Source organism: Myotis brandtii, unplaced genomic scaffold (assembly GCF_000412655.1).
Source record: "Myotis brandtii unplaced genomic scaffold, ASM41265v1 scaffold813, whole genome shotgun sequence".
NCBI classification, from domain to species: Eukaryota; Metazoa; Chordata; class Mammalia; order Chiroptera; family Vespertilionidae; genus Myotis; species Myotis brandtii.
The window spans coordinates 1,226,473-1,235,427 of NW_005371287.1; positions in this window are offsets into that span (position 1 = coordinate 1,226,473).

An 8,955-nucleotide genomic window follows, 5' to 3' on the forward strand; every position below is an offset into this window, starting at 1 on the left:
TATATATATATATATGCATAAACTTTCTAAAATTTTCTAAAATCAGAAGAATTTAGTTTCAACGTGCAACTTGCATTTAAACACAAGAAAACAAAAACACACCAGAAAGTGCTATGGTTCAAATTTTCTATTGAAACCAGCCCTGTGAGTTACCTGAGCAATTCCGCCTGTACCTCAACCTGGGAGAAGATGGCTGGAGGATTTTATAAATAGCGACTGTCACCCAGACGGAATTTCTCCTTTGCTTTTCAATCATGTATTATTATTTGGTAATATTTCTAAAATCACTTTTGAGATAATAAACTTGAAAAATCACAGTCTCCTGGATGCACGGGGTTTTATGACAAAATAAATACAGGGCAGGAGGACATTGTGAGTGTCTCATTTTAGTTAAAATATCTCATTTTGACGAAGGTCCTCAAGGGCAGGAAGCAATATATACACATTTCAAATTGGTGGCATTACATCCAAACAGAGATATTAAGGGGGAATGCAATAAAGGATTGTGTTATACACAAGTGGGGAAAGTGGCCCCAGTCTCGCTGGTAGCATAGCAACGCCTAACTACACTTCGGCTCAGGTCAGCAGTCCCACGTCCCTTAAAAAAAATTAAAATACAAGTACAAGTTTACTTCTTCTACCAAAGGACTTCAGTAATCAGAATGAGACGAGTTTAATTTTCTGTATCTCTCTTCTGCTCATAAATGCAAAGGGTAATTCAGTGGAATATGACTAGCAGAGATCTGAAGGTCTGACCAGCTGAGATGGTTCATTTTCTAATCTGAGGAAACACTTTCAGGTACACAAGGCGTCAAATAAAGACAGGTAAGTATTTTTTTTTTAAGTGGGGCAAACAAAAGTGGGATGAGGCTGTAAATACTGGATTATCACTTTATCTCCCATCTGAGAGTCTTTTTTCATTAAGGCATCAAACCAAGGTTCAATTTCATTCAAAAGATATTTACTAGGAGCGAAGAAAAGCACAGTGTGGAATGACAAAGGGATCCCTGGTTTGTTCCTACGCCACAGGGGACACCAAGCATTAGAGGTCAGATTAGTCAGGATAGATCATGCTTAGCCGTGTTAACAAATGAATCTCCAAATCTTGGTAGTTTACCATAGGAAGCTTTAGTTGTTCTTGTTTTGGGTCACTCACATAAAGTCTAATTTAAAGTCAATTATCACCAATCGGAAAGAATGTATGTACCCCTATGTTCATAGCAGTGCAATTTACAATAGCTAAGATTTGGAACAGCCCAAGTGCCCATCAGTAGGTGAGTGGGTAAAAAAAGCTGTGACACATTTACACCATGGAATACGATGCAGCAGTAAAAAATAAGGATCTCTTACCCTTTGAGGGACCTGGAGAGTATTATGCTAAGTGAAATAAGCCAGCCAGAGAAAGACAAGTATCACATGATCTCACTCACATGTGGAATCTAAAGAACAAAATAAACTGAGGAGCAAAATAGATGCAGAGACATGGAAGATGGGACAGATTGTTGAATCTCAGAGGGGAGGCATGTGCGAGAGAGGGAGGGGGGAGTGTGAGATGAGATTAACCAAAGAACTTATATGCATACATGCATAACAAGGCGTGTACGCGAGAGAGGGAGGGGGAGTGTGAGATGAGATTAACCAAAGAACTTATTTGCATACATGCATAACCCATAGACTCAGACAATAGTGTGGTGAAGGCCTGGGGCTGAAACAGATACCGGCTAGAAGGGGTCAATGTAACACTTTCAACAATAAAGATACATTTAAAAATAAAGCCAATTGTCTCTCCTTGGCCAATTGAAGTCAACTTACCCATTCTCCTCCATTTTAGAACTCTTCCTTCAAAAGCACGGACAGAAGAGACAAAACCGGGAGAGCTCCCCGCATGCTTAGCTGCTTCTGCTCACATGCCCCTCGGTGAGGACGTGGGCACATGGGGGTGAAAACACTAACTACAAAGAAGCTGGAGCTAAGGAATCTCCCTGTGTGGCCGGGAAGAGAGACGGTGGTGAGAACATAGTGCTGTATGCGCCACAGAAAACCAGTTACATGTCCTGGGAGGTCAGATGGAGCAGGGGCGGCGGAGCGGCGCATTCTGAGTGGCTGGTGAGATCAGACTCACCTGCAAGGAGAGAGTAGGTGGAGAATGGAGAGCGCGTGCCATGTGGACTGAGCGCTGTGATCAGAACTCCAGAGGCGGGAAGCAGTGGTGTGGGCGTGGGGGGCAGCAAGGAGACAGCCCCTCTGAGCCACGGCTGGGGAACAAGGGAGGACAGCTATTCAGAAGCAGCTGCGATGGATCATATCTTGGAAAGTCGTGAGCCTCAGGGAAAGGAGTTGAAATCCCTTTTCATGGAGCAGCGCTGTGGTCTGCGAAGCCAGGTCGTCCAGGGAACCCCAGGGATGATCCAGGTGTCCAATCCCGAAAGCTGGAAGTCCCTCAGCTCAGCTCATTACCCCCATCACCCAAATGGCCACTGATTCCGATTGATTCTACTTTCTAGGATATCTCAAAGCCACACGTTCCTCTGTGTCCCCATTCCTCTGCCTTGTCCCAGGCCCTTAGGTCACTTAGCTGGTACCAGGAAATGAATGTTGGTGTCACCCTGAAATGCATATGTTGAAACCCTAATCCCCAAGGTGACAGTACTTGGAGATGGAGCCTTGGAGAGGTGGAGCCCTCATGATAGGGTTAATGTCCTTCATGAGAAGAGACAGGAAAGCTGTCTGCTCTCTCCTCCCGCTCCTCCTCCCCCTCCCTCTCCTCATTCTCTTGCTCCCTCTTTCCCACTCTCCCTCCTCCTCCCTACCACGTGACTGCACAGCAATAAGGCAGTTTTCTGCAAGGCAGAGCTGCCCTGCCAGCTCCCTGATCTTGGACCTTTAGCCTCCAGATCTGTGAGATATAAACGTCTGCTCCGGGAGCCGCCCTCTGTGCACCTGTCAGAGCCCTGCAAGCCGACCCAGGCGCCTGCTCTCTTGCCACATCCTCGCCAATGATCTCGGTCTCTGGCCTCTTTTCCCTTCAGTGTAAACTGGCACCATGGGGCAGGAGGGCCTTCCTAAAGCCCCTTCTGGCAGAAGGGCCCCTTTCCCTCCTGGCCACGTATGTCTGTGTTCCATGCTACCACACCAAACCACGATGAGGTTTCCTGAGAACATTAGATTGTTCATGACTCTAGCATGTTCTATACGCTGCTCCTTTTAACGGGAAGGACTCCACTCATTTCTGTTCAGAAACATTATATTCATGCAAAGCCTCTCTGTGAGACCGCCTCCCGATTCTGCCCATCGTTAAGACTTTCCTCCTCGGTGCTCACTTTCACATGTTCATTCCGTGTGTTTGCAGAGGATCGTATCCTGGTCAACGCTCCACATACAACGTGAGCTCCACTGAGAACGGGGAATGTGTCTCTTCACCTTTGACTCCCCAGGCCTCAAGCCCTGTGTCAGGTTCAGAGTATCAGCTCAATGAATTGTGAGCTTATGTGAAGTTAATATAATGGACATTAGCTAAGCTGTGTCCTGAGTCTGATCTCCAGGCCTAACTATGTGCTCCACTGGAGTAAATAATGATAATGATAATAATAATAATAATAATAATAATAATAATAATACAGAATATTACAAAGGAGGAATATGGCAAAGGAAAATGCCATGGACCCAGTAGGACAGAAATCTGTAATCCTACCTGACAGTTATGAAGACCTTATTCTGGACCAGTTGTTGTGCAAGGCGCTGTTAATACAGTATCTCACTTCATACTCCTCAAAATCTCTTAAAGAAGAACATGATTACTACTCACATTTTACAGATGAATGAGTCAGGCATTTTGCCCAAGGCCACGCGGCTGGCGATGGTGGAGGCAGGATCTGAATCCAGGCCCTCGGACACAGAACCCACACAGGAAAGCTGCCCAATGAGAAGAGCGCAAGCTTGGGTATTAGGATCAAAGGCCAAGACACAGATAGCAATTAGGACAACATTAAAGCAAGAGGGCTGATGGAATGGGAGCATGAGAACACCCATCCCCTGTGCTCCTCGCCCTTGGTCATTTAGAAACAGGTGGAGTATGTTAGTGGTATGTTAAGTACATGTTTTTAAATAGAAGCCATACTTCATTAACTGTGTGCTATGTCTGTAGTTAGATCTAAACGTTTGACAACTGGAAAATAAATAAATACCTCATTGCGATAAGCATAGGCCTGGGCAAGGAAAACAAAATGAATGAGCACCGGTCGTTTAAAAAAAAAAAAAACACGACACCAAAGGGAACGCCTCGAAGAACAAGTGAAATGCAAACCAAAGCGAATGCTTGACTCTGTCCTGTTTTCCAACAAGCACTTTTCCCTTTTCACTAAACTCTAAGTGTCTCTCTCCCTATTATTATAAGGTTACCATAGATGTCCTGCCCTCTGGGATAGGTCTAGGTCAGTGGTCAGCAAACCGCGGCTCACGAGCCACATGCGGCTCTTTGGCCCCTTGAGTATGGCTCTTCCACAAAATACCATGTGCAGGCGCGCACGTACAGTGCGATTGAAACTTCGTGGCCCATGAGCAGAAGTCGGTATTTTGTGGAAGAGCCACACTCAAGGGGCCGAAGAGCCGCATGTGGCTTGCGAGCCGCAGTTTGCCGAGCCACAGTTTGCCGACCACTGGTCTAGGGGAATTTAAGTGGGAGGGGGAAGGATGAGTAGAGGAAAGAAAGAGAGAGAGAGAGAGAGATCCTCCCAACCCCAAGAGCTGTTGCTATCAATTCCAGTGTATTCAGTGCCTATGGATTAAAGTGCTGCCTGCAGCCGGGAGAGAGCTGAGTGCTGGGGTAATGGCGGGAGCATGCAGTCCCTCCTCGTAAAGAGCTCCCCATGGATATTGACATGGAACTCGGCAACGCCAACACAGTCTGAAAGAATGGATGCAGTGGGAGCTGGGGGCGAGCACCTCGAGCAGCCGGGTGAGTGAAGGAGGCTGCCATGAAGAAAAGAAATCTACAGGAAATCTGCAGGGGAGCGTGGCAGGGAAGAATTCTAGCAGAGGGAACAGAGCAATAACACAAGAAAGAGCCTGGGTGCTGGGCCAGCGTGGCTCAGCGGTTGAGCGTTGACCTATGAAAGGAACAGAGCAAAAACACAAGAAAGAGCCTGGGTGCTCGGCCAATGTGGCTCAGTGGTTGAGCGTCGACCCCCAGTCAGAGCACATGCCCTAGTTGTGGGCTTGATCACCAGTAGGGGGCGTGCAGGAGGCAGCCGATCCGTGATTCTCTCTCATCATTGATGATTCTATCTCTCTCTCCTTTCCTCTCTGAAATCAATAAAAATATATTTAAAGAAGAAAGAGCATGGGTATCACAGGAGCAGGGAAACAGATCAAAACAAACAAATCAGCGTAATGAGTAAGGCAGAAGCAAGAAGCAAGACCCCCTGAGTAGCCTAAGATGAGGGGAAGCAGAAAAACAAGGCCTTGGTCTTAATGTAGCACATGGACTTCAGATGTTTTCCTAACGTCAGTGAGAGTGATTGAGGAGGGTATAGAGTCAGGCAGGAAGGCACCCCCAGATGTGCATTTTATTTTTTAATATGTTTTTATTGATTTTAGGGAGAGAGGAAGGAAGACGGAAAGAGAAACATCAATGATGAGAGAGAAACATAGATTGGCTGACTCCTGCATACCCCCTATTGGGGATTGAGCTGGAAACTTGGGCATGTACCATAACCAGGAATTGAATCAGTGACCACTTGCTTCATGGGTTGACACTCAACTACTGAGCCACACTGTCCAGGTCAGAATGTACATTTTAGAAATCCCTCTGGCAACAGTGGGAGATGGCCGTGGGAGCAACACTGGGTTCAGGGGTCACAATGAGGGGGCTGCAGCAGCAATTTCCATGGGAGTTCCCGGTGACTGGGACTAAGGTGCCCCAGTAGGAATGGACTAAAATAGACAAGTGAGAAAGATATTCATAAGGGACAGACAACAGGCATTGGGCACAGTGATATTGGGCCTGGGGACAAGGGAAAAGTGACCCAGAGTGCCCAGGCATTGGCTCACAAAACCAGGAGGGCGACGGGGCCTGTTCACAAAAGGAAACACCTGAAAGGAAGCACGTTCCCAGGGACAAGAAGAGCTCGGCCTGGGACAGCCAGGCCTTTCGGGGCCTGTGGACAGCCAGCCCTTTCAGGGTCTGCGGACAGCCAGCAGACACGTCTTCCAGGCGGCTGGGTTTGTAATTCAGGAGAGAATGCGGCCTGGAAATTTCCATCAGGGAGTTGTCACAGGGAACTATGATGAAAGACAGAGAAGCAGACAAGATCTCACCATGACAATCCACTGGGAAGAGAACCTGGAAACAGAATCCGAAGAAAACCAATATGGAAGGCACACGTTGACCGAAGTGAGCCCACAAAACATGCCAAGAGGACTAGCCAGGGAGCTGAAGGGGAACCAGGAGGCGCAGTAGACTGGGAGGGGAAAGAAAGAAGACTTATCACAAGAAGGAACAGGTCATCAGCTGTGCATCAATGGAAAGTCAACCCGACCAGTGAGAACAGACACCAAGAGAGCAACGGAGGGGGTGGGGCACTGTGTGCTCTGAGTTCGTTCTAAAATAAAGGGTAGGCTCACTGCTGTAACAAATAGCCACGACAATTCTTGGTGGCTTACCACAACTGTATTCATTTCTCCCTCACATCACAGTCCAATGTGGATGTTTGAGAGGGGACAACTTCTACTCTACACAGTCATTCGGGGACCCGTGTCTCCTTCCATCCGGGGGCTCCTCATCGGTTAGAGTCTGGGAGCTCCACCATGCATCCCCGCATACGGCCAAGTGGGCAATGAGGGTGCATGGAAAATCATCACATGGAGTGTCCATTGAAAACTGTGTTAATGGTTTCAGGGGCTCACCTGGCACCCACTTACCAAACTTCCACCCACATGCCATTGGCCAGACTCGGTCACCTGCTCCCCCCGATCAAAAATGTTGAAATAGAATTATAACCAGCTGGCTTCCAGAGTTTGCTTTTGATGAATATATTCTGCTTTTGGTGATACTGTGTTTGTTTGTTTTTCCAGTGCAAAAGCAGGCAGGAGGGGGTGGGAAATAACAGACGAATGAAACAATTAGCAAACAATATGTTGTGATGAAAAGAAAAGTTAGGCTCATCACCAACCTTCAGCTGAGCGGCCCCCTTCTTCCTTCTTTGTCGTAATTGCCAAAAGGCTACAAAGAGCAGGTGCATTTTCCTTCGTTTACTTTTAGCTCCTCTTTCCAGTGTCTCAGAGTCAAGGTGTTCTCTGCCTTATACTTCAAAGCGGGGAGGGATGTCAGGGAACTTATTCTCCCTGGTGGTTGCTCAAGCAGTAAGTCTTTTATCCTGGCAGACAGGGGAGGGCTGGGAAGGAGATGCGCAAAGTTGCATGTGGATGTTTGAACCTTTTGACGCTGTGTTTGGAAGCCCTGGAAATAGTGTGTGTTGATTATCCTCAAGAATGCTGAGAACAGCCTGTTCTTCTGTCCCCCGGGGCAGAGGGAGATAGGACAGGTGGGACAGAACACAGCCTTCCGAGCAGATGCATTGTAAATGTTTGTGTACAGATTGGATCTGGACATGGACAGAGGGGGTTTTTTTTTAAAAGCTACTCCATAATAAACCCTGAGCTGGTTTCAACGAGTTCCTCTCAGACACCAGCAATGAACTCTCAGATCCTCCCTCCCAGAGACCCCGGAAGTCCAGGTCATAGGCAGATATGTAATGCACTTCTTGATCTTTGCAGCCATTTGTTCAATACTCTTAACTTCAGGGCCAAAATAAGTTGTTTATTATTTACAGCAAATATATATATTAAAGATCATCACAACTTGTGTTCAGTTCCAAGGATGGCAACTTACATTCTCAAAAGTGAATCCCCACCGGAGGCGTGAAGATTAACTCATTTGCTTAACCCTCTGAGCACAGTGCATAGCCACCTGTCCATGGTCAATCCACGTGGGCTATTCCCATTTTTATTTTTGCTGCTGGAGCCTGCTGTCCCTGGCACATGAAAGGGGCCCGGGATGCAAAGTTGTGCAGAGCACAAGCCAATCCACAAGGCGTTCACTTTGCGAAGAGGAAGGAAGTCAGCACAGGTTGGCACTAAAACAGGATAAGAGACCCAAGAGCGGGTACAGCCTCCAAGGGGCACAGAGAGGAAGCCCCTGCTCTCTCTGGGGAAAGAGGGGACATTCGCAGCAAAGCTGCTGCAGCCAGTCGTCTTGAAAGGGCAACCAGATGCCTAAGAACTCTTTAAGGCTGAACTTTACAAGCTTTTTTAAACCGTCGATCTAGAATTCCATCTGTATGAAAGTTACCTTTCGGCATCCAGTATCCACCCAGAGCACATTCACTCATGAACTCTCCATCCAGAAATGCAATCATTAATTACTGCTGGACACTGTTCTCGCACGAAAGCTAACAAAACTTCTTTAGCAAAGATGGTGCTGGGCTTCAGAAACACTATGATGTCCTACCCTTGGCATTTGTGATGCACCCTTTTCATAGACAGGAAAGGGGCTGGCCAGGGCTCAGACTTTCCCGTGGCATTTCACACGGGGCTCCTTTTAAACCCAGCGCCAATGCCTGGAGAGGAGCCTCACGTCATAGGTGCAATTTCAAAGGCGAATGCACCTGGCAGGGAAAGGCCTGGGGAACCAGGACCAGCCCAGGGGCCATCAGGAACCCAGGCCCAGGGCCCCAGCAGGGCCCAGGTGCCTGCCTCCGACAATGTGGTTCCCAGCCACTGGCTGCCTCAGCGCCTGGAGTGCACCGGGGTCTCTTCCCTATCCCCATCCTCAGACTCAGCTTCATCGCTGGAGTCCTCACTCCCTGAACGCAAACTGCGGGCGGACAGGCTCTCAGTTATGGCGGGTGTTGGAGCTGGGGGCGCGGGTGCCGGCGTGTCCCTCGCGCGCTCCCGCAG